The sequence below is a fragment of the Heloderma suspectum genome, chromosome 17, assembly GCF_057233095.1.
Source record: "Heloderma suspectum isolate Gila_16-S chromosome 17, 16-S_ref, whole genome shotgun sequence".
NCBI classification, from domain to species: Eukaryota; Metazoa; Chordata; class Lepidosauria; order Squamata; family Helodermatidae; genus Heloderma; species Heloderma suspectum.
The window spans coordinates 14,912,399-14,938,952 of NC_139474.1; the positions used below are offsets into that span (position 1 = coordinate 14,912,399).

General features: G+C 47.1%; 1 pseudogene across 1 annotated transcript; it reads left to right on the forward strand.

Moving 5' to 3' along the window:
- The first annotated feature begins 2,603 nt into the window (after positions 1-2,603).
- LOC146334589 (NADH dehydrogenase [ubiquinone] 1 alpha subcomplex subunit 13 pseudogene) lies at positions 2,604-3,091 on the forward strand (annotated as a pseudogene). Its single transcript, XR_014786330.1, has one exon. The product of XR_014786330.1 is annotated as an NADH dehydrogenase [ubiquinone] 1 alpha subcomplex subunit 13 pseudogene (transcript).
- Positions 3,092-26,554: the final 23,463 nt, after the last annotated feature.

Sequence of the window (26,554 nt, forward strand, 5' to 3'; positions counted from 1 at the left end):
CGCCCATCTGTACCCACTACTGCGATGGCCCTATTTCTTCTGCCCGCCAACCTAACTTCTACCACAGGAGGGCACGCAAAGAGGGCCTCTGCTTCTGCTCTCAGATGAGCTCTAGATTCGTTGGGAGGAATATAGCGCTCCTTCTTTCACACTTGCTTTCTTTTGTCCTGCGAATGCAGGAGAGCTAGGGTTCTTGCTCGAAGGAGCTAGGATTGCATGGGTAAATTGGATGTGCATCTAGCTTAGCCTGCCCACTGCACATAGATCCCCTTGTTTGTAATAGGAGCACAGGTGTAGAGAGCCAGTGTGGTGTAGTGGCTAGAGTGTTGGACTGTCAGTCAGGAGATCCGGGTTCTAGTCCCCACTCAGCCATGGAAACTCACTGGGTGACTTTGGCCCAGTCAGACTCTCAGCCCAACCTGCCTCACAGGGTTGTTGTTGTGAGGATAAAATGGAGAGGAGAAGGATAATGTAAGCTGCCTTGGGTAGCTTTGAGGAAAAAGGGTGAGATATAAATGTAATAAATAACATAAGGTAAATAGAGAGCCCAGAGCTGGTGGGTGTGGTCCCACTGCCCTGTCCACTCACTAAGTCTACCTGGGTTCTATTCCTTATTCAGCCATGAAACTCACTGGGTAACTTTGGGCCAGTCACTGATTCTCAGCCTAAACCACTTCCCAGGGTTGTTGCAAGGATAGATGGGAATGGGAAAGGGGGGACTCATGTATGCCATCTTGGGATCCTTGAAGGAAAGACAGGTAACAAATATACAAATAAATAAAAGTCAGCTCTATTGAGTTTAATGGGACTTAGTTCCCACTAGAGATGTACGGACTGTGTAAAATCTCCTCTGATTGACTGTGTAAAATCTCCTCTCCTCTGTTTTTTCCAGCCCATGTTTCATTTACAGTGAGTCAAAACATACTTTTGTAGGTCGTTTAAGGCCAAGAATGCTGTGTGCATTGGACCTCACCTTGAAATTTTGCCTTGGAGGCAAATGTTAATTCAGACACAGAAAACTCTCTTAGTATATGATATGATCCACAATGGGGAGAAAAGAGAACACAATAGGCAGATAACAACTGCAAGAATGTTTCCCTCACCTGACATGAAGGTTCTTGGGTGGAGACACATTTGTGAGTGCAGAGGACAAAGGTAATTCCTGAGTCTTGCCTCTCAGGGATGTGGGGCGAGGATGGATTGCTTTGGGATGACTGCAGATCTGATCAGATCATCTCTAAACTTCCAGACCCTTATGGCCAACTTCCCACATAGTCAACTTCCAGATCATGTGGTAATGTTAAATAAGTATGGCCCTTGTTCAACCAACTACTTCTGCATTGCCTCTTTATTTATTCCTCCATTCACAAACAGTTCACAGGGTTGTAGGGATTGATGGATTTGTCAGTTTCTCTTTCTCCTGTATTCAGATTTTTAAAATCTCAAGTAGGGATGGATGGATCACCCTGTGCTCATCCTGTGCATTGCTCGCCTAACCCCCACCACTTACCTGGCCCAGGCAAGTGGTGCAAGGTGAACTGCCTGATGGGTGCTTGGCATGGAATCATAGAATCATAGAATAGTATGGTTGGAAGGGGCCTACAAGACCATCGAGTCCAACACCCTCCTCAGTGCAGGAATCCAAGTCAGAGCATCCCTGACAGATGGCTGTCCAGCTTCATCTTGAATGCCTCCAGTGTGGGAGAGCCCACATCTGCTCCCTCAGTGAACATCATTTGACATGCAAATAGCTGTTCATTCTTTTCTGTAAGTATCCCATCGACACAAATGGGGTTCTTCAAAGAGCAATGCCCGCATCATTACAGGCATAAATGTAATATTTCTCACATTGTAGGCATGCATGTAAATTTCTCACTGGGCTTCAAGTCCCAACTGGGTGCCCACACCATCCTAATCTCAAGTTCTTTCCATCCTAAATATGAAAACTTGTGTGGATTTTTGGTAAATTCTTATTAAAACCAAACTGAAAAGAAATTCCCACTGACCAAATTCAATAGGTACATCTATTCCCAGCCTTGAGAGGACCATGTTGCATCTGCCTGCCATGTAGTTGTCTTAATTGTCATTAGGGGTGTATGAACCCCACTCACCCGAGTCTGCTGGTGGGGAGGCGATCCGTTCCTCCCCCCGGAATCTTTGCCGTGATAGGCTACATGAAGATTTACATAGCCTATCATGGCAAAGAGCAGGGATGCAAATGGCGTCTGCTATGCTGGACGCCATTTGCATGCACAGACCAGCAGCGGACAGCAGCAGAGTGAGCAGATGGACCCAGACCCAGCCTCATTGGAGTCCGTGGTGGAATTCTCTGCCACCCCTAGTTGTCATGCCCCTGCTGGAGGAATTCTCCTCTGAGGAGGAGCTACAGCTCCCCAAGATGGCCAACACCAAGGAGCCACCTGTGTAGGAGATTTGGGGAAGCCTGGGCCCTCAAGGGAGAAGACCATGGTTCCTTCCCCACAGGAGGAGGGGACTTCTGCCTCAGAGGTGGGGGCTGGGCAACCACCTAGCCCCCAAGAATGTTGTCACTTCAAGAGGCAGGCCAGTAGGGCTCTTTTAAGGAGAAGTGCTCTAATAGCAGGACATGCCGCCGCCGGGCGGGTACGGGCCCATTGACTACAAGAGGAACTTGCCCCGGCGGGGGCTCTCGGGCTATAGCCTGTTCGCCATTGGAATTGGGACCCTCGTCTATGGCTATTATTCCCTTGTGACATGGAACCGAGAGAGGCGGCGCCTGAACATCGAGGACCTGGAGACGCGAGTGGCCATCTTTCCCCTTCTTATGGCTGAGGATGACCGCAGGATGCTACGCATCTTGCGTAAAAATCTCGACGAGGAGGCCAAGATCATGAAGGACATCTCCGGCTGGCAGGTTGGTGAGTCTCTGTTCCACACCACACGCTGGGTGCCCCCCACGCTCGACGAGCTCTTTTACCTGCACCCGCAGAGCGTGCTCGACAACGCTAAATTTGGTTGCCAGTTTTACGTGTGAGCGGCAGCAGGGTTTGTGTGAACCGCCCAGAGAGCTTCGGCTATTGGGCGGTATAGAAATGAAATGAAATGAATGAATGAATAATAGAAAAGATTCCTTAAGAGGAAGCAACTCCTTGGGAGCAAGGCCTGTAACAAACCGCAGCTGAGCCCTGGGTAGGGCTCAAGAAGCTCTGCCAATATAAGCCTGTAGCATGAGTTTAGCTATTGCTGGAAAGAATGTCTTCTACTAGTTCCATTGCCTCTGACCTTGCTCTATGATTGAACCTTTGTACTACTGACCTTGGATTCCTGCTTGCCTCTTCTTGGACTTTGTATTGCACCTGACTCCTTATCTGTTTTGACCCTGGCTGCTCTTCAGACCTCTCTTTTGGAACTCTCCCCCTTTCCTGGTAAAAGTGCATCTTTGACCATTGCCTGTTTATTGACTTGCTTTTGGATGACCTATTAGTTTAACCTAATGCTGAGTGTGATCCAGCCATAGCAGGACACTGGGAAAATACTGTCCCCTTTTTGCCCTACTTAAGGTGCAATCCTATGCATGTTTGGACAGAAAGAAAGTCCTACAACTGGTTGGCTGGGGAATGCTGGGAGTTGTAGGACTTCTTTCTGTCTAAATATGCACAGGATTGCACCCTCAGTGAGGTTCCTTCTGCCACACTTTCCTCCTACATAATTTCAGCTCCACCTTACTTCCTTTGAAGGGCTTATTATCCCTATCATTAGTTCACTTATCTCTCAAGAACAAGGCAAGCATAACCATTATGTTGCGTATACTAGTGCATGGGACCTTGATATGCTGAACTGCATGTTCAACTGTTTATAAGGGACAATCCCAATTTTCTGGTCTCTCTACCTAGTAAATCACTAGGGATGCTGGAGAAATTCAAGACGAACTAAAATGAGCTCAGATTTCTAAGACTCTGACCTGAGGAACCTGCTGCAGAGAGACACCCTCAGGCTGCGTAGAGCCTGTGGACTTTCGGATGATTTTTTTTTATTATTTCCCTAAAATTTCCACATACAAATTCGAGAGAAAATATGTACGTTCCTGCTGAGGAAACATTGAATGGAATGGGGGACAATACACTAAATGTTACTTACTAAGGTATATTATGTAAATACCTACATAAATACTTCGTAATTATTTGTGTATTTTCCTGCATGATGGAAAAAAAAAATCACACCTGTCTGTGGGTGGATGATGGGACAAAAAACACAGGTGGAGCAGATTTTATGCAGTTCATACATCTCTATAAATCACTGTCCCTCTTCTCCCCCTCCCCTTTTGGGTGATGTCTTGTTGAAAAGTTATCTATATCTACTGACCAAAGATGGTGCTCAAGATGGCTAACAATAACATCTAGATTAAAAACAAATCTTAATGGAAAGATAACATTTAAAAATAAATAAATAAAACCACAATTAAAGCACACAATATAGGAAGTGAACAGCACCCAGCTGCTTAAGATAAACCCCTTCAGCAAAATACCAGCTTATATGACAAAGGCCGACCTAAATAAAAGTGGATTTGCCTGCTGGTGGTAGGACAGCAGAGAGCAGTCAATCCAGCTTCCTTCAGAGGGGGAGGGAAGGAGGATGGAGAGACCTCAGGATAGCTGGCCTCTCCTGTCTCCTCCCCTCCCACAAAAACACCCCTTTTCCTCAACCTCCAAGGTTGAGTTTCTGATCTCAGACAGAAGCTGGCATGGCTTTTTCCATGCTGCCTATGACAGGGAGGGGGGATGGAGCACAGATTTCCAGCTCTGAGGTCAGGACAGCGTCTCTGGCCTTGGATCTGGGAATCCACACATCCTAGGGCCTCTCAGATGTGGTCTCATTAGATTGTTCCCTCCAGGTTCTTATCTGTGTTTATATTTCTCTGTCCCTCTGCTGTTCATAATGTTTTATTGTATCCTATTTAGGGATGGCACGGGTGGCCAATTCCATCCAGAAATCTGGCAGAACCCCCCTGCCCGCACTCCTGAACCCCACTCACTGAGCCTCTGCCCCTGGTCACCCCTGCTTGTGCTCAGCAAGCAGCCTGCGCTCACCCTGGCAGCCTTGTCAAGCTCTGCGGTCACCATTTCTTGAAAAATAAAATGGTGGTCGCAAAAATGCACACATTTGTGTATGTGCGAAAATGTGCATTTTGCAAATGCGCATACTTGTGTATGTGAAAATGCACATTTTTGCAAATGCACATATTTGCGTAAGCACAAAATGTGCATTTTGCAAATGCGCATACCTGTGTATGTGAAAATGCACATTTTTGCAAATGCACATATTTGCGTAAGCACAAAATGTGCATTTTTGCAAAAAAGTGCATTTTTTCCTGCATATGCAAATATGCACATTCACAAAAATGCACATTTTTTGCCATCACCATTTTATTTTTCAAGAAATGGTGGCTGTGGAGCAATATGAGGCTGCTGGGATGAGTGCAGGCTGGGCACCGAGAGCAGGAGAGGCTCCAGTGCAGTCCGGGGACTGGTGAGCAGGGGCAGGGGCTGGGTGGGTGCCTGGAGAACCCAGATGGGGGTGGATTTGCACATCCCTAATCCTACTGTTTTAATTATTTGTATTGTAGTTTATTCTTCTGACTGCTTTTAATCTGCCCACAGAACACTTGTTGTTGGGTGGATTAACAGTATGGTTAATTAATACATGTTTTGAGAAATGCACAAAAATACATAATATTGAAAATGATAATATTACTTGTGGGTAGGGATGCTGGAGAAATTTGAGATGGACTAAAATGACCTCCCATTTCTAAGAATCTGACCTGTGGAATCCGCTGTGGAGCGACCCCCCTCAGGCCACGCAGAGTCCGTGGAGTTCTGGATGATTTTTTTTACCTTCCCAAAATTTACGCATATAAATCCATAGGAAAAAAACGTAAGTTTCTGCTGAGGAAACGTTGAATGGCATGGGGGACAATATGCCAAATGTTTCGTACTGAGGTAAATAATGTGAATACTTACGTAAATGCCTACATAAATATTTATGTAAATATTCCCATATTTTTCTGCATGACCAAAAAAAAAAAATCTTATCTGTGAGCGGATGACGGAATGAAAGGCATCTGACAATCCATGGAACACAGACGGAGCAAATTTTATACAGTCCGTATATCCCTACTTGTCGGCGTACAAAAAAAAGAAAGGAAATGAAAATGGGACAGACCAAACTTAATGGTGAAAACATGAGAAACTGAGCAAAAGTTCACTCAGCCGTACTTCAAGTTCCGCTTGTGGGCTTACCATCGGGAAATCTAGTTGGCCAGTGTGGGAAACAAAATACCAGCCTTTGGTTTCACCCAACAGGTCTCTTCTTCCATGCTCATGTTATTTGATTTCCCCCTGGGTTCTCTAAAGAGTTAAATCTTGAAGTGGAGAATGGATGCATCTCACCTTTAGCAGACATCTCTGCAAACACATGCACATGAATGGTCCTGCAGCTGCTAAGATACATTTTTGAACTGTGATATTGTAATACAATTATGTGGCTCCCCCCTCACATTTATCTTTAACCAGAATAACAAATGCCCCCTTGGCATTTAAATCAGTGGAGGAGACACGTGTATACTGTAAATGTTGTTGTTGTTGTTCAGTCGTTCAGTCGTGTCCGACTCTTCGTGACCCCATGGACCATAGCACGCCAGGCCTTCCTGTCCTGCGCTCTCTCCCGGAATATGAGTTCATATTCATTGCATCGGTGATGCTATCTAGCCATCTCATCCTCTGCCGTCCCCTTCTCCTTTTGCCTTCAGTCTTTCCCAGCATCAGGGTCTTTTCCAGGGAGTTTTCTCTTCGCATTAGGTGGCCAAAATATTGGAGCTTCAGCTTCATTATCTGTCCTTCCAATGAGCAGTCAGGGTTGATTTCCTTTAGGATTGACTGATTTGACCTCCTTGCAGTCCAGGGGACTCGTAAGAGTCTTCTCCAGCACCACAGTTCGAAAGCATCGATTCTTCGGCGCTCAGCCTTCCTTATAGTCCAGCTCTCACAGCCATACGTTGCTACTGGGAAAACCATAGCTTTGATTAGACGGACCTTTGTCGGCAAGGTGATGTCTCTGCTTCTTACTATGCTGTCTAGGTTTGCCATAACTTTCCTCCCAAGGAGCAAGCGTCTTTTAATTTCATGGCTACAGTCACCATCTGCGGTGATCTTGGAGCCCAAGAAAGTAAAATCTGTCACTGCTTCCCTTTCTTCCCCTTCTATATGCCAGGAAGTGATAGGGCCAGATGCCATGATCTTCGTTTTTTTAATGTTGAGTTTCAAACCAGCTTTTGCACTCTCCTCTTTCACCCTCAACAAGAGGCTCTTGAGATCCTCTTCGCTTTCTGCCATTAGGGTGGTATCGTCTGCATATCGGAGGTTGTTGATAATTCTCCCAGCAATCTTAATTCCGACCTCTGATTCATCCAATCCGGCATTTCTCATGATGTACTCTGCATATAAGTTAAATAAGCAGGGTGACAATATGCAGCCTTGTCGTACTCCTTTCCCAATTTTGAACCAATCGGTTGTTCCATCTCTGGTTCTTACTGTTGCTTCTTGACCCTCGTACAGGTTTCTCAGAAGACAGGTAAGGTGGTCTGGTACTCCCATCACTTTAAGAATTTGCCACAGTTTGTTGTGATCCACACAATCAAAGGCTTTAGCGTAGTCAATGAAGCAGAAATAGACGTTTTTCTGGAATTCTCTTGCTTTCTCCATGATGCAGCGAATGTTGGCGATTTGATCTCTAGTTCCTCTGCCTCTTCGAAACCCAGCTTGTACTTCCGGTAGTTCTCGGTTCGCATACTGCTGAAGCCTAGCTTGTAGGATTTTGAGCATCACCTTGCTGGCATGTGAAATGAGCGCAATTGTGCGGTAGTTTGAACACTCTTTGGCGTTGCCCTTCTTTGGAATTGGAATGTAAACTGACCTTTTCCAGTCTTGTGGCCACTGTTGAGTGTTCCAGATTTGTTGGCATATTGAATGCAGCACTTTAACAGCATCATCTTTTAGGATTTTAAATAGCTCAGCTGGAATACTGTCATCTCCACTAGCTTTGTTGTTACTAATGCTTCCTAAGACCCACTTGACTTCACTCTCTAGGATGTCCGGCTCAAGTTCAGTGACCGCACTATCATGGCTATCAGGGACATTCAGATCTTTCCTGTACAGTTCTTCTGTGTATTCTTGCCACCTCTTCTTAATCTCATCTGCTTCTGTTAGGTCCCTGCCTTCTTTGTCCTTTATCATGCCCGTCTTTGCACAAAACGTTCCCTTGAGATCTCCAATTTTCTTGAAGAGATCTCTGGTCTTTCCCATTCTGTTGTTTTCCTCGATTTCTTTGCATTGTTCATTTAAGAACGCCTTCTTGTCTCTCCTTGCTATTCTCTGGAACTCTGCATTCAGTTGGGTATATCTTCCCCTTTCTCCCTTGCTTTTCGCTTCCTTTCTTTCATGAGCTACTTGTAAAGCCTCATCAGACAGCCACTTGGCTTTCTTGCATTTCTTTTTCTTTGGGACGGATTTCGTTGCTGCCTCCTGAACAATGTTACGGACCTCCGTCCATAGTTCCTCAGGCACTCTGTCTATCAGGTCTAATCCCTGAAATCTATTCCTCACCTCCACTGTATATTCATCAGGGATATGATTTAGGTCATACCTGAACGGTTTAGTGGTTTTCCTGACGTTCTTCAATTTAAGCCGAAATTTTGCAAGAAGCAGCTCATGATCTGAGCCACAGTCAGCTCCAGGTCTTGTTTTTACTGACTGTATGGAGCTTCTCCATCTTTGGCTGCAAAGGACATAATCAATCTGATTTCGATATTGACCATCTGGTGACGTCCATGTGTAGAGTCGCCTCTTGTGCTGTTGGAAAAGAGTGTTTGCTATGATCAGCATGTTCTCTTGGCAAAACTCTATTAGCTTTTGTCCTGCTTCATTTTGTACACCAAGGCCATGCCTGCCTGTTATCCCGGTGATTTCTTGACTTCCTACTTTAGCATTCCAATTCCCTATGATGAAGAGGACATCTTTTTTTGGTGTTAGTTCTAGAAGGTGTTGCAGGTCTTCATAGAACTGATCAACCTCAGCTTCTTTGGCCTCAGTGGTTGGGGCATAGACTTGAATTACTGTGATGTTGAATGGTTTGCCTTGGATTTGTACTGAGATCATTCTATCATTTTTCAGATTGTACCCCAGTACTGCTTTTCCCACCCTTTTGTTGACTATGAGTGCTACTCCATTTCTTCTAAGGGATTCTTGCCCACAATAGTAGATACGATGGTCACCTGAATTAAATTCGCCCATGCCTGTCCATTTTAGTTCGCTGATTCCCAAGATGTCGATGTTCAATCTTGCCATCTCATGTTTGACCACCTCCAGCTTACCTTGATTCATTGATCTGACATTCCAGGTTCCTAAACAATATTGTTCTTTACAGCATCGGATTTTCTTTTCACCACCAGACACATCCACAGCTGAGTGTCCTTTCGGGTTTGGCCCAGCCGCTTCACTCTTTCTGGCGCTACTTGGAAATACCCTCTGCTCTTCCCCAGTAGCATATTGGACACCTTCCGACCTGAGGGGCTCATCCAGGCTTAATCATGCTGAGCGAAGATGCATTTAATCAAGAAACTTGAAGTTAGTCAGGACTTACTTAGTCCATTGATTTCAATGGATGTGCTCTAAGCATGACTAAGTCTAGATTCAACCCAGCAAATGCAACATCCAGCAGGCAACAGTGGTAGCCAGCCAGCCCTCAGGCCTTCATACCCTGTTTGTGGGCTTCCCAGTTGGCCACCACTGGGAATAGGGTACTGGACCAGGATCGTCTTCTGTTCTTAGACTTAAAGCAGCAGAGTTAAATCTAGGAATGCTTGAGGAATTGAATTGTGGCGACTTCCTATATGAAACAGTGCATAGTTAAACTGTGGAATTTGCTACCACAAGATATAGTGATGGTCACCAATTTGGATGGGTTAGACAAAGGAGAAAGTGAACAGCGGCTGCTGATTCTTATGGCTATACGCTATTTCCAGGATCAGAGGCTTTATGCCCATGCACACCTGTTGCTGGGGCACATGGGTGGGAGGGTCCTTTCCTGTTTCTGGGTTTCCTGTGGACAGCTGGGTGGCCACAGAGTGAACAGAATGCTGGATGAGATAGACCCTTGGTCTGATCCAGCATAACTCTTCTGATGTTCTTAAATTACCTGTTCCACACCTCTCAGACTAATATGTGGACTAGAATTTAGGTATCCACCCTGTTCTAGATTTCTGGAAAATCCAGTATGGCTCTACTTATGTTCTTATTGCTTGGCAGCTGAAATGTCTCAAAACATGCATTTAAATACTTAATGGAGTACTTTTTTTTTTAATGGAAAACACAGATTAATGCAGAAATGGAATGGAATAGAATTATGGGTTAAAAAGAAAGAAAGAGATATGGACCAGAGACAGATAGATTCACCCATTCCTTGTTCAGTTCAGACATGGTAGAAGTACAACCACCGTCACCTGAAATTACTACATTCTTAACTTAGTGTTCCAGGGTGCTGCTATCTTTAATTGTAGCAGACGAGAATGGCAATGTCCCAAATGTTGGCATCCAGACTCTCTGGCATTCCTGAAGAAGATAGAAATGCCTTGGGAGAACATTACAGATTATTCCATGTTCTTCAGTGCCAACCAAAACAACAAAGACCAAGTACACCTGTTTGGATAGGGTGTAGGTTTTGGTCTTGATGGAATGCCAAGATTGAATTCAAGAATCACCTGTTGAAAGGATTCATCCTATCGTATTTTAGGACAAGGCCTCAGCAGCTGTGCTTACTACCATCTCTCCCTATGTATGTATGTATGTATGTATTTATATTTACAACATTTATATACCATTCTATAGCCAATAAAATTCCCAAATGGTGAACAAAGTGAACAAAGTAGGGAGGAAAAAAAAAATCAAAATACAGAATGTTATGCCTCTGTACCAGGAGATGAACCCCAATGTCCTCCAGATGTTTTGGACTATAAAACCCCAAATCCCTGGTCATTGACACTGCTGGCTGGGACTGATGGGAATTATAGTCTAAACCATCTGGAGGTCACCCAGTTGCCTACTTCGGCTTTACCCCTAAAAGCTACTTTCTGTCATTCTATCATGCCTTAGCATGATAGAATAACTCTTTAATGAGCTTCCGTCGTGCATTAAAAACGTGGTTGTTCAGGCAGGCATTTGGGGTGGGTTAGGGTATTTTTTTTAAAAAATTTTATGGTAAAATTTTATTGTTTTAAATTGTTTATGGTGGGTTGTACATCGCCCAGAGTGGCTGGGTGACCAGTCAGATGGGCGATTAATAAATTTAATAAATAAATAAATAAATAAATGGCCAAGGAAGAGAAGCTATTGTGGCAAAAAAGGAGAGAAGCTATGCTATGGTGATAAAAGAAAGAGGTTGAGCATCTGTAGCAGAGATCACTAGAACAAGCATAATTAATGCAGGGGTGGGCAGAAAGTAGATCACCAGATAATTTGGACTTCAACTCCCAGCATTCTTGGCTCTTGGTCATCCTGGCAAGAGCTTCTGGGAGTCAAAGCCCCAAACATCTGGAAATCTACCTCCTACCCTCCCCTAGTTTATTGCAGTCTCCGCCAACCTGGTGCTCTCCCAATATTTTGGATTACAACTCCCAGCGTGCTGACTGGGGCTAATGTGAGTTGATGTCCAAAACTTCTGGAGTGTCGGGAGTGCCCTGGTGGCCTCTTTCAGTCTACTCCAATAGCTAACTCAAGACACAGACAAAAGGATTCTTTTCAAGGCTTTAATCCTTTTACAACTTCATGACTCTTTCAGATGCTAATCACCAGCGACTAAGTAAGGAACAGCAGAGTAGCCTAAGCTCCAGGTTAGGCAGTTGGTCCCCGTTTGAAGGAGAATCATGGGAAGACCCTGAACTTATGGGCTAGGGAGAGATCCTCCCTCTTTCCCTTGGGTCCTCGGGACGCGACCGCTGCTTTCACGCCAAATGAGCGCTGCGCCTCCTTCCCGTGGCCTCCAGCTGTCATCGCTCCTGGCGTCGGCATTGAGCATCCAGCAAGCCCCCTCCTGCACTCTTTCGCTGCCAGGGTCACTATCTATCCCAGGAATGCTGGCAGGAGGAATCTCTGCCAGGCTGCTGTGCCTGTGAGAGAGGAGCGGGCTCCTCTCCCACAGATTGCTGTTCCTCCTCAGAATCAGAACTGCTCTGGGGTTCTATCGGCTCAGTTTCCACCCTGACATGGAGGTCACCAGGTTGGGGAAAGCTGGTTTACTGGTTAGAGTGCTGGACTAAGGTTGGGGAGACACAGCTTCAAATTGCCACTTGGCCATGAAGCTTACGGGGTGACCTTGAACAAGTCACTCTCTCACAAGATGCAATGAGAAACCGTGATTGCGTGTTTATTGCTCCAGGATTACAATGTATGATGGTTATTCAAACCAAATACACACACACACACACACACACACACCCCTTTCTCATCACCACACTTTCCAATGGAGGCTGTTGACAAGGGAATTGCCTTATATTGAATCAGAGCATCGGTCAATCTCGCCCAGGACTGTACTGTGACTCATGATATCTCTCTGGCATCTCAGGCAGAGATCCTTCCTTGGCCATACTATCTGGGATGTTGAAGAACTGGAGGTCCTGGGAATAGAACATCCAAGCTTCTGCGTGCAAAATATGTACTCTATTACTGAGCAACACCACCTGCCCAATGACATCTGGAGCAGCCTTGTTAAGCCATAATCAGGTCATTGGTCCATCTGGCTGTGGCCCAGTTCTGATTGGAATCAGCTTTCCAAATCCCCAGACTGGGCTTTATCAGCCCAACTGCCTTGGAGTTCTTTATGCCAGAGATTGAACCTGGATTTCTGCATGCAAAGTAGACTGTATGATGCCCTGTGAAACACTCCTTATGGCATGGGAGACCTACATCACACACTATGCACTGTTTTTTTTCTGCAGCTCCTGTTAGTTATATTCTTTTAATGCTTTCTGGCTCCTTTGTTAGTCAGTGGATGAGGGAGATGGAGAAGAGGATGTTTAGGTTGGGTTTTTCTCCTGATGTTTTGGGGGATTATGGCTTAAAGAAGGCACAACTTTGTGTTATGCAGAGATGTGTTGATTTAGATCTCCAGTGTCTGAGAGCCACAGCTGACAAATATTGCCCCCCCCCTTATCTCCAAGTAATGCTGTAAAATACAGGATTGTTAGCACTTTGTATATGAATACATTGACAGTTTCCAATTACAGGAGATCATTCATGCTCACTCATTTCAATGTGTTGCCCTCTGCACTGTTGATTCAATAAGATCCCAATTAACAAACATTTGTGTCCATTAGGGATGAGGGAGAATTCCACCATGGACCCCAATGAGGCCAGATTCCAAGAATCCGGCCCCATTGGGGCCCGTGGTGAATGGAACACTCACCTCTGGCTCCCCGCAGAATCCGTGCAGGTTGGCTCCTTCATCATGGCAATCCTCCCTTGTAGTAGCAATTCACTATGCCGTTTGCATCCCTGTTCATGTGATAGGCTACACAAATATTTGCGTAGCCTATCGTGGGGAAAAACAGGGACGCAAATGGCGTGGTCGATGCCATTTGCGGCCGTAAAGCTGGTAGATTAGCCTAAATGCAGCCGTAAATGGCTGCATTTAGGCTAATTTACCAGCTTTACAGCCACAAATGGCGCCCACTATGCCATTTGCATCTGGAGACTCACTTACCCTACCCCAGCGATACGGCATGGCAATGGCGGCCGGCCGTATCGCCAGCGGAGTGGAGCCGGCAGCCAGCTCTGCATGACTTCCATGGAGTGGAGCCCACCCAGACGGATTCCGGGGGGAGGGATGGATTCTCTTCCCCCCTGCAGAGCCCCCTGCTGGACCCGGAGGCAAGAGGTTCGTACATCCCTAGTGTCCATGTGGACTGGGGGAAATAGAGTCTGTTGATCATGTACTCCTGTACTGTACTCTGTATAAATACTGCAGAGAGAAGCTGATTTCCCCCTCTCCTGGGATGACCTTCTTAAGAGCTAGTGATGTTCTGTTTGAAGCATGATTCCTCCTACGTCACACTGGGAAGGTTGCTCGATTCTTTCTTTCATTCACAATATGCAACATTTTGAAGATTGACGAGATTGACCAATGCTGTGATTCAGTGTAAGGCAATTCCCTTGTCAACAGCCTCCATTGGAAAGTATGGTGATGAGAAAGGTGTGTGTGTGTGTGTGTGTGTTTGGTTTGAATAACCATAATATATTGTAATCCTGGAGCAATAAACACGCGATCACAGTTTCTTTATATTCCCCCACTAGGATAAGATTTCTGAAGGAAACTCTTGGCAACATTTTATTTCTAAACAATAAGAGAAGATAGTTCTTCTAGTATATGGGGATGGGGATCAACATTGCATATGTGCAGTTGTTCTAATTTCCCCATAGAACCAAAGAATGCAACATAGATTTATCTCACAAAATGTGGTTCATTATGCTCGGGGTCATGCCAAATAAACTGTGGATGCCACAATATTTCCTAGTTGTACCCAGTCACCTGAATTGTGTGGAAGAGTACTTCTTCATTCCCCATGTAGTTTTAGTACATCAGAAAACAGATTTGCTTTATCATAGAGCTATAGCTCCTTACACATATATGGAATCTGTCAAGATTTGCATCACAAAATTGGTGGAAGCGTGGCTGTCACCATATAACTGTGTTCTGTTTTGTATGTGAGTTTTGAAAGTGCAAATCTGGTACATTCACATCAGATTAGGTGTGTTACTCTGCACGCTGTGGATACAGTTAGTGAGCAAGAGGTGGCCTGTGGCAAACCAGTTTTGTGAGATCAGTTCCAGCTTCTTCCTCCTGATGAAGTGGACAAGGTGCTTTCATCTGTACGGCCGACCACCTGCTTACTTGATCCTTGCCCATCTTGGCTCATTATGGGCTGCAGAGTAGGGGTGCACGAAAGTCACTTACCTGGTCTCGCAGCTTGCTTCGCGGTGGGGGGGAGGCGCTTCGCCCGGCCGCGAAATAAAAAGTTAAAAAAAACCAACGCCCCCGTGATAGGCTACGTGACGATTTACGTAGCCTATCACGGCTAGATCTGCAAAGTCAGCCATGATAGGCTACGTTAATCGTCACGTAGCCTATCATGGGTGACTTAAAAAAAAAAAAGCGCGTACGCAAATGGCGGCCCCCATAGGGAGCCGCCATTCGCGTTCCTTATTTGGTCGCTGTAGTCTACGTAAATCTTTACGTAGACTACGGCGAAAATAAGGGCAACGCAAATAGCGTTGCCCTTATTTTCGCCATAGTCTACGTAATCTTTACGTAGACTACAGCGACCAAATAAGGAACGGGAATGGCGGCTCCCTATGGGGGCCGCCATTAGCCGTACGCGCTTTTTTTTTTAAGTCACCCGTGATAGGCTACGTGATGATTTACGTAGCCTATCACGGCTGACTTTGCAAATCTAGCCGTGATAGGCTACGTTAATCATCACGTAGCCTATCACGGGGGCATTTTTTTTTTTTTTTTACTTTTGTTGGAATGGTGGCGGCGGCAGCTGGTCAAAAGACCGGCTGCCGCCCCGCCCCTGACAAAGACCTGCCGAACTGCCTCCGGGACCCGCCGCCAGGAGGGACATTCGGGAAAGGTAAGTCCCATCCGGGGGGGGCGCGTGGGGGGCAGGGGGAGAGAGAATTTCTCCCCGAAACTACTTCGGGGGGCTGAATTCGTTGGCACTCGGCCCCCCGAAGTTTCGGGGAGAAATTCTCCCCCATCCCTACTGCAGAGAGAGACTGGGTGAGGGGATCAGGGCGGTGGTGAATGCCTCCCTTGAGGAGGGAGTGATGCCATCAGCCCTCAAGGAGGCAGTGATAAGACCACTCTTAAAGAAGCCCTCCTTGGATCCTCAAGTTCTGAACAACTTTCATCCAGTCTCAAATCTGCCACTTTTGGGCAAGGTGATTGAGCGGGTGGTGGCGATGCAGTTGAAGGCATACTTGGAAGAAACTGATTATCTAGACCCATTTCAGTCGGGCTTCAGGCTTGGGCATGGGACAGAAACAGCCTTGGTTGCCTTGGTGGATGATATGAGGAGGGGTCTGGATAGGGGTGAATGCTCCTTCCTTGTTCTCCTCGACCTCTCAGTGGCTTTTGATACCGTTGACCATGGTATCCTCCTGGAACGTCTGGAGGGGTTGGGCATTGGAGACACCATATTACGGTGGTTCTGGTCCTTCCTCTTCAGCAGGTACCAGAGGGTAGCCCTGGGAGAGGAGGTTTCGGACCCGTAGCCAATCACTTGTGGGGTGCCACAGGGTTCCATCCTCTCCCCGATGATATTTAACATCTATGTGAAGCCGCTGGGGGCTATCATCAGGAGGTTTGGGGTGCGGTGTCATCAATATGCGGATGACACGCGGCTCTACCTCTCATTCAAATCTTCACCAAGGTTGGCTGTAGAATCCCTGTCCAAATGTCTGGAGACGGTGAGTGGCTGGATGGGGAGGAATAAGCTGAAGCTGAACCCTGACAAGACCAAGGTACTTTTGGTGGGAGACAAGAGGAGGCTGGGGGATGTTGACCTGGTGTTGAATGGGGTACGGCTACCCTTGAAAGACCAGGTCCGCAGCCTGGGGGTCATTTTGGACTCCCAGCTGTCCATGGAGGCTCAGGTGTCAGCTGTGAGCCAGACAGCGCTGTATCAACTCCATCTGATACGGCGGCTGCGCCCCTTCGTTCCCGACCATCTGCTCCCATCGGTAGTACATAGGGATGGCGGATAATTTCTCCACGAATCTCAGGGAGGCCGAATGCCAATGCATTCGGCCCCCTGAAATTGGTGGTGAAATTCTCCGCCCTCCCCGCCCCCCCCGGGATGGGACTGACCTCCCTCGAATGTCCCTCTCGGCGGTGGGTCCCGGCGACGGTTCGGCGGGGACGGGGGCGGCTGCCAGTCTTCCGACTAGCTGCCGCCGCCGCCATTACAAAATAAATGTAAAAACAAAACAAAACACACACATGATAGGCTACGTAACGATTTACGTAGCCTATCATGGCTAGATTTCCAAAGTCAGCCGTGATAGGCTACATAAATCATTACGTAGCCTATCACGGGTGACTTTGAAAAAAAAAAGCGAGTACGCAAATGGTGGCGCCCATGGGCACCGCCATTTGTGTATGCGCTTTTTTTTTTCAAAGGGACTGACCTCCCTCGAATGTCCCTCTTGGCGGTGGGTCCCGGCGACGGTTCGGCGGGGACGGGGGCGGCGGCCGGTCTTCCGACTGGCTGCCGCCGCCCCCATTACAAAATAAATGTAAAAACAAAACAAAACACACACATGATAGGCTACGATTACGTAGAAATCTAGCCGTGATAGGCTACGTAAATCGTTACGTAGCCTATCACGTGTGTGCGTGTGTCTTTTCTTACATTTACTTTTGTATTTCGCGGCCGGTGAGGCGGGGCCCCTCCCCTCCGGCCTGAATTTTGGCTGGGCGAGGCGGGGCCCCTCCCCCCCGGCCTGAATTTCAGCCAGGCAAGGCGGGGCGCCTCCTCCCCGGCCTGAACTTCGGGGAGAGAACCGAAGCGCCTCCCCCGCAACGCGAAGCAAGCTGCGGGACCGGGTAAGTGACTTTCGTACATCCCTAGTAGTACATGCCCTGGTCTCCTCTCGTTTAGACTACTGTAATGCGCTCTATGTGGGGTTACCCTTGAAGACGGTTCAGAAGCTGCAGCTGGTACAGAACGTGGCGGCTCGCCTGATTAAATGCAGCCGCCGGCGATATCACATCACTCCAGTGCTGAAGGAGTTGTACTGGTTACCAGTTGTTTTCCGGGCCAAATTCAAGGTGTTGGTTTTGACCTTTAAAACCCTATATGGTTCCGGCCCAGCCTATCTTAAGGAGCGCCTCCAGCAACACCAGACGGGCCGCTTAACAAGATCAGCCTCGGATGGCCTTCTCTCTTTCCCATCAGCCAGGACAGCTAGACTGGTGGGGACGAGGGAGAGGGCCTTTTCTGTGGTGGCCCCCACTCTGTGGAACTCCCTCCCTAGGGAACTCCGCCATGCCCCCTCTTTAATGAGCTTCCATTGTGCATTAAAAACGTGGTTGTTCAGGCAGGCATTTGGGTTGGGTTAGGGTATTTTAGAAAATGTTTTTACTGTAGAATTTTATTGTTTTAAACTGTTTTATTGTATGCTGTACATTGCCCAGAGTGGCTGGGTGACCAGTCAGATGGGTGATTAATAACAATAATAATAACAACAATAATAATAATAATTAACAAAGCAAACGGAATGAATTTCTCACCTCTCCCTAGTTGAGAGCTGGATCAAGGAAAAGAGGCTCCTGAGAATGCATGGTCAATGCATGATTAAAAGAGGCACATATGGGACAGATGGAGATGAAGATGGGATGATTCAAGAAGACACCAAAAGACAGGTTCATTTTGAAGTAAGCTTTATTATGTCCCATGCATTAAAATGGAGATGGAAGCAGGGAAATCTGCACTCGTTCATATTAATTCCCCTCCACCACAAAGAAATATAAATAATAAGTTATTTTTGGATCAAACATGCAAACAAAACATGAAATGCCATTGCAGAAAAGTACAAGGGATGCAACATGCAGAGAGTCATCGGCTTAACGTGACATTGTAATCATGTCTTGCCGAGAAATCTTTTCTTCTGTTACTTGACAGAGGAAGAATAAATGCACCCTCTATTTACAGCTGGGTGGCAATGGGCAAACCTGTTTCGTTTGCCCTATGCAGGGTGGAACAACAATGGGACACTTGGTCTGGGAGGATCCGCCACCTGGAATGATGATCGGTCCTGCACTGCCGCTGTCAGATCCGCTGCTTCCTGATACTACGATGGTTTTTCCACCGGAGCCACCCCCACCTCCGACGCAAATGCCAGACCCTCCACTGGATCCACCTGACCCTATAACCTTAACCCCACCTGAGCCCCCACCTGAGCCCCCACTTGAGCTACAACACACGGATCCCCCGCTGCTACAACACACAGAGCCCCCACTGCTACAACACACGGATCCCCCACTGCTGCCTCCTCCACCTACAATGATGCCTTTCCCTCCCGATCCTCCGCTGCTCCCTCCTACACAAATGGACCCTCCTCCACTGGATCCCCCACCTACAATCTTAACGCCACCTTGTCCACCACCGCCAGAGCCCCCTCCGATGCAGCAGCCAGACCCACCGCCGCTTCCGCCTCCGATAACCTTAACTGAGCTTCCACCGCCAGATGCTCCACAGCACACGGATCCACCACTACCACCCCCTCCAGGTATGATAATGGTCCCACCACCTGATCCACCGCCCCCTCCGCAGCAAACCCCTCCAGATCCACCACCCACACCGATGAATGGGATCTTTTGCTGGCCTATCCCGCCGCCATAGCCCCCTCCGATGCAGCAGCCGGAAGACTGGCCACCGCCTGGCACCAAGATGACCCCGCCAGAGCCTCCGCTGCAACAACAAGACCCTTGGCCTCCAGGTACGACGATAATGCGTTGTCCAATGGATCCTCCTCCACCAGAGCAGCAGCAGGTCGACCCTCCTCCACTTGCACAGCAGACAGAGCTCCCTCCTCCTCCTGGGATCTGTGCAATCCCACCACCACCGCAGCAGGATGAGCCTTGGGTCTGGTAGCTGTACGATCCTCCACCTCCTCCTGTAGCGCAGCAGCCACCACTTGAACTGCAGCAGCAGCACCCACCTCCAGACTGGCTTTGCTGGCTCATGTTTCCAGGAGTCTGTTTTTGTGGGTTAGACCTGGAAGAAAGCGGTGTATTGTCAATGAGGTTGTTGGGCAATGCTCCTTTCTCGGTTCTCATGGAGGTGGTGGTCGACCTCCACGGGAACTTTGGCCCCATCTATATGGCACCGCTTTGACCCCCCACCCCATGCAGCAATGTGGCTGTCAGGATTCCTTTAGCCCCCACTAAGACAAACTCAGATGAGAGGCTTCAGCCTACAGCTTTTAATCCATTGCTTCACAGGGTCATACAGATGCAAATTCTCAGTGACTCTCAGTCTACAAAGGAATGTCATTTCAGGGGAATTCAAAAGGGAGTTATGAGAGTTGCCCACCATTTGAAGAGGGAGGCAGTCTCACTAGCCTAACTTAAAGGAGGGAGGACCCTCTCTCTCATGAGGCTTCTGAGTGCAGCTTCTCACACAAGACCAGTCGGGTCGACTGTCTAAGTTCTGCCCTGGCCTTCTCTCTCTTTGCTCTGTGCCTATGCCTGGCATCTATTAAATCAGACTCTCCAAACCCCGCCTCATTCTGTTCACTGTCTCTCACAGGGGTGTGTGAAGAGGAACCCTCATCCTCACCTAGCTGGGCATTTGTAACCTGAGAAGCTGGCCCAGTCATGTCTGGACTAGCCTGGAAAAACACCTCCCCCATGTCTGGAGGTTCTCCTTCAGAATCTGAACTGCTATCCCTCTCCCTGCACTCAGAAACAACCCTGACAGCAGCTTCAAATCGCCATGCCCTGCAATACACTCGCGATGTACTGCACCCTTCCCTAATAGACTCGCCGTGCCCTTTTTTTTGCCATTACACTGAGGCTGTTTTTTATTTGAGGGGCTCTGCTGTGTCTTCCTGACCCCGTTTTAGGTAAAATGTGGGGGTTTTGTGCTCCTTCATTTCCGCACCATCACTTTGTCCGTTCCCCAGCCTGAGCCTCCTTCTACTGCTGCAGCTAAGCCTGTCTAGCCCAGGAAACAATCTGGACGTGAGGCCTTGCTGGCAACAATTCTGTTGGCAAATGTTTGGCTGACAGATTTATCCTATGATAATTGTGAAGGATTAAGGTGCTTCTCAGTGGGAGTTAAGGGAGTGACGAAATCTCTTGCTTAGCTGTAGCTATCATTCTGACATAAAATGACGAGGAGAACACACTCATTCATTTGCTGTGATCTTAGCTGCTCACAGCCAGTCAGTCCCCCAAATCAAATGCTTCTCCCATGCCTGGGAAAGCATTGGCTACACCCAAAACCTGGCTTGCCATTCAAAGCTGTAACCTTAGCAGCAGCTTACCTGGATGAGAGAATGGATGGAAGAAACTCCAGCAGAATTACCTTCCCTCTTTTGCATCTAGATGAGGGTTGGGGAATCTGTGGCCCTGCAGATGTTGTTGGACTACAACTCCCATCATCCTTGATGTATGGGCCTGATGGGTTTGGAGTCCAACAACATCTGGAAGCCTACAGGTTTCCTTCCCCTGATCAAGAAGAATTTCTCTACCCCTTGGCTGCCTTTAAAGAATACTCTCCTACTTCTCCAAATTAGCCCCTTGCATAATTAGCATCCACAGCACATTCTCCTAACAACAGTATCTTCTTCACATGAGTGCAAAGCTGCAGACCATCCATCCATGAGAAGGATGGAAGAGCATGAAGTCTCTCAGCTTCAAGTATCTTACCTTCTTCAGCAAATGCTTCGGAATGAAGGAGAAGAAGTCGCAACGGAGTGAATGTGGACCTTAGCAGTGAGAGCACTTCTTATACCATCCTTGAACCTCTCCCACGGGAAATGAGACACCCCCAGGAACAGTGAGTGACACAGTTACTATCTCTCTAACAACTGGCCTCATGAAACCGTAGATGCCTGACAAGTCATGTGAGATCCGTATCTCTCATTTGTATCATTAGTTATTTTATGAAGCATAAACAGCTTAATGAGGTGCTCCACCTAATAGGTCAGTTCCTGTGATGCTGGTTCATAGAGATGCCTCACACATTGAGGGGGGGCTCCTCCTGATGGGTGCCAGTTTGAGATTATTATTTTTTTTGAGGGGGTGCAGGCTTCAGGCAGAGATGGACGAATCAGTCTCTTTCTGATCCCACTTACTTTTGAATGCATTCATCTTCCTTCCCATTTGCACATTAATCTGCATTATAAAGAAGAAAACAACAACGTGCAACTATTTTAAATGTGTTTTATCTCCAAATACACATTTTAAAATGTATTTTCATACAGGGTCATAACATTCAAAGAAGGAGAAATCCCGTGCATCGTTTGGGGATCTGCAACCTTGTTGAAGTTCTGGCATTGTACACATTGTTGTACACACTTTTCTCTATGAATGCATGGGTGGGGGGAGTGATCTCCCCTAATATAGCATTTTTGTGTGTGTGCCCTTTCCCCTATATACACACCTTCTTTGCAGTTTACTGTATTATTCATATTTATGTATGCATTTTCGTACTATTATGATTTGTGAACTGCATTCCAACATTTGGAAAAAAAGTGCGGATATTACTGTATAACTGTATTCTGGTTGGTGCATAGGTTCAGGAGGGGCAGATTTCAAATTTCTCACCCATCCTTACTTATAACTATGCCTGCCCGAGGACTGAGATTCCTCTCCTCTGCGTCCCACCAGTGTGAGACGTACACTATGGTGGGACGTGGGAGAAAGCCTTCTCTGCTGTGGCACCCCAATTGTGGAATGCCCTCCCCTTGGAGGCCCAGTTGATGCATACGTTGGTTTCATTTCAGCTCCAAGTAAAAACATGGCTTTTTACCAAAGCCTTTGAGGGCTAAATGCATTCCCTAAAGTAGCACACTGTTTTATCTGTTTTATAGTTTTAGATTTTAATTGATCTTAGCTTGTTTAACAGTTTAATATGTTTTTAGCTGTTTAAATTCTTTATTGTTTTATACTGTTTACATTTATTTTATCTGTACACCGCCCTGAGATCTTAATGATATAGGGCGGGACACAACTGTTTTAAATGAATGAATGAATGAATGAATGAATGAATAAAGTATCCTCCAGATCTCCAAAGAGCCACCAAAGCTGATGTTAGAATGTGCATATTTGAGTGAAGAATCAATTAATTGATAAGGCTGGCAAAACACAAAGTCTTCACTTGCAGCCTAAAACTCAGTGAGCACCTTGACATTTACAAAGAAGCATCCCAGGGGAGGGGGAGCATTCAAAGGGCCATCACAGAAAAGACCACTCCCACCCTTGGATGACATGGACTGATCCTCTGATGGCAGGAGCATCTTGGAAGGAGTCATTGGTTCAGACCAGCATCACCCACTGATGATCCAAGGAGATGAACAGGTGTAACAGATCCGCTTTGGATGCTTCTCCATGAAGCCACAGCAACACAGGATTGGACTAAATCAGCCTTCTACAACCTCACACTCTCAAGATATTTTGGACTATGACTCCCAACATCCCCTGCCAGTATGGTCCAGAAACTGTCCAAAAACTTCAAGTGGTCCAAAATAAGGCAGTGCGATTGTTAACAGAGACTGGCCAACGTGATCATATTACATTAGTAATTTTCAATCTGCACTGGCTGTCATGTCTGGGCCCAATTCCAAGTATTGGTTTTTACATTCAAACTCCTAAAAGGCTTTGGGCCAAGTTACCTGAAATATCTTCTCCCATATATAACTGCCTGGACCCTAAGATCATCCTCAGTGGTCGTTCCCCGGGAGCCCCACTAAAGGAAGTGATGTGGGTGGCTACTAAGAAGAGGGCCTTTTCTGCTGTGGCACCCTGGTTCTGGAATGAGCTTCCCAGAGAGGTTCGCCTGGCGCCTACATTGTGCTCTTTTTGGTGCCAAGTCCTTTTCCCCTTAGTCATTTTAGTTTTACAGTTTCTGTTTTAAAATCTGTTACTGTATTTGAAATCTTTGCATTGCTGCTAGGTTTCATTTCAGCTTTTACTCCTATTTTGTACTGCAGTTTTAAACTTCTACAGTATATCTTACATTTTGCAGTTTTAATTGTTGTGAACCGTCCAAAGAGCTTTGGGTATTGAGCAGTATAGAAATCATAGAATCATAGAATAGTAGGGTTGGAAAGGGCCTACAAGGCCATCGAGTCCAACCCCCTGCTCGATGCAGGAATCCAAGTCAGAGCATCCCTGACAGATGGCTGTCCAGCCTCATCTTGAATTTCTCCAGTGTGGGAGAGCCCACCACCTCCCTAGGGAAATTGGTCCCATTATTATGTTGCTCTAACAGTCAGGAAGTTTCTTGAGATGTTCAGCTGGAATCTGGCTTCCTGTAACTTGAGCCCATTATGTCCTGCACTCTGGGATGATCGAGAAGAGATCCTGGCCTTCCCCTCTGTGACAGCCTTTCAAGTCCTTGAAGAGCGCTATCCCATCTCCCCCCAGTCTTCTCTTCTCAAGGCTAAACATGCCCAGTTCTTTCAGTCTCTCCTCACAGGACTTTGTTTCCAGTCCCCTGATCATCTTCATTGCCCTCCTCTGAACCCTCCCCAGTTTGTCTGCATCCTTCTTAAAATGTGGTGCCCAGAACTGGACACAGCATTCCAGATGAGGCCTGACCAGTGCTGGATAGAGGGGAACTAGTACTTCCCGGGATTTGGAAGCTATGCTTTGTAATAAATGTTCTTTTAATTTTCCTCTGAGATGGATCTGAAGCAATAATGCTGTTTCAGAACTATTGGGGGGTATTCCAGTCCCAGATGGTAAGGTTGCTCCAATTGTGCAATGAATGAATTAATAAATAAACTGACCCAGCCACTGACCCAATTGTGGTTTCCAAATAATCTTCCAAGTACCAAGATTAAGCTTCTGCTAAGGAACAGTGCAGCCTGATGGAGGCTAGTGGCTCTGATTCTGGTGAGGCCTTGAATGTATGTATGTATGTATGTATGTATGCATGTATTTACTGCATTTATATCCCACCTCTTTTCCTCTTGCAAGGAACCTAAGGTGGCTCACATTCTCCTCCTCTCCATTTTTCCCTCACAACAACAACCCTGTGAGTTAGGCTGGGCTGAGAGTCTCCAACTGGCCCAAAGTCACCCAGTGAGCCTCTATGGCCAAGTGGGGATCAGAACCCAGATCTCCTGGCTCCCAGTCCAGCACTCTAGCGACTACACCACGTTGGCTCTCAGCATGGTGTAGTGGCTGAATCTATTCTGGGCTTTAGTCAGAACTCGCCAGGACTCTCAAGGAGCTATCCAAGTTGCTCAACTTGTTTGGGGGATAGGGTTCAGCACCTTGGATAGCTCCAAGACAAGCTGGAGAGGGTTCAGAAGAGGGCATCAAAGATGATCAGGGGACTGGAAACAAAGCCCTGTGAGGAGAGACGGAAAGAACTGGGCACGTTTAGCCTTGAGAAGAGAAGACTGAGGGGAGATAGGATAGTGCTCTTCAAGGACTTGAAAGGTTGTCCCAGAGAGGAAGGCCAGGATCTCTTCTCGATCATCCCAGAGTGCAGGACATGGAATAATGGGCTCAAGTTACAGGAAGCCAGATTCCGGCTGAACATCAGGAAAAACTTCCTGACTGTTAGAGCAGTAAGACAATGGAACCCATTCCCTAGGGAGCTAGTGGGCTCTCCCACACTGGAGGCATTCAAGATGAGGTTGGACAGCCATCTGTCAGGGATGCTTTGACTAGGGATGGCGGAGAAATCCGCCACGGACTCCAATGAGGCTGGGTTCTTTAGAACCCATCCCACTGGAGTCCACGGCAGAACGGACTGCTCCCCCCACTACCCCACGAAGGCCAGTCAGGATGGATCCTACCTGTCAGCGGCTGGTCCAGGTCCATCGTCTTCGTTCCGCAGCCATCCACTGCTGGGCTGTGGAACAAAATGGTGTCTGGCATAGTGGACACACTTTGCGTCCCTGGCCTTGGCCGTGATAGGCTATGTAAATATTTACATAGCCTATCATGGCAAAGAGCAGGGATGCTATGCTGGACGCCATTTGTGTGGCAGTGGCCTGAAGTCCGGCTGCGGATGGGCCTGGCTGGCAGCTCTGCGGACTTGCCGCAGAGCTGAGCCAGCCAGGGAGGATTCTGGGGGGAGAGATGGATTGCCTCCCCCCCCCGGACCCCTTCAGCTGACAGGTAAGTAGATTTCGTGCACCCCTAGCTTTGACTGGGATTCCTGCATTGAGCAGGGGGTTGGACTCAATGGTCTTATAGGCCCCTTCCAACCCTACTACTCCATGATTCTATGATGATAATGATGATTTTATTTTCAATGACTATCTCCTAATGAATCTTTGAGGTAGCTTGGGTTTGTGCCCTTCCTCTTTAGAAAGTATTGGGAGGCTTCTCAAAAGTCTTGGGGCTGCCTTTGAAATTCCTTGAATGATTAATCGGAAGACAAACCTTCAAATTTGCTTCACATGCTGCTTTAGAGGAGATTGGGTCATGTGATGGCTGGCACCAACACCTGGCATGGGCAGGCAACTGCTGAGGTGCTGACACCTCCTGAAAATTGGCCCTCCCACCTCCCTGGTTCTCTTTGTTCCAAAATCAGAGTGACAAAGCCAACAGAAAAGGGGAACCCCACGAGAAATGCCCCAAAGCCAAAAGGAAAAGGGGCAGGCCAAAAAGCTGTTTTCTTTCATTGAATTAAACATCATTTGTGTCTCCCCTTTGCTTTTGGCTTTTTGGAATTGTGAAGTCAGAGTTGCCAGATATTTTATTTGCCAGGCTGCCC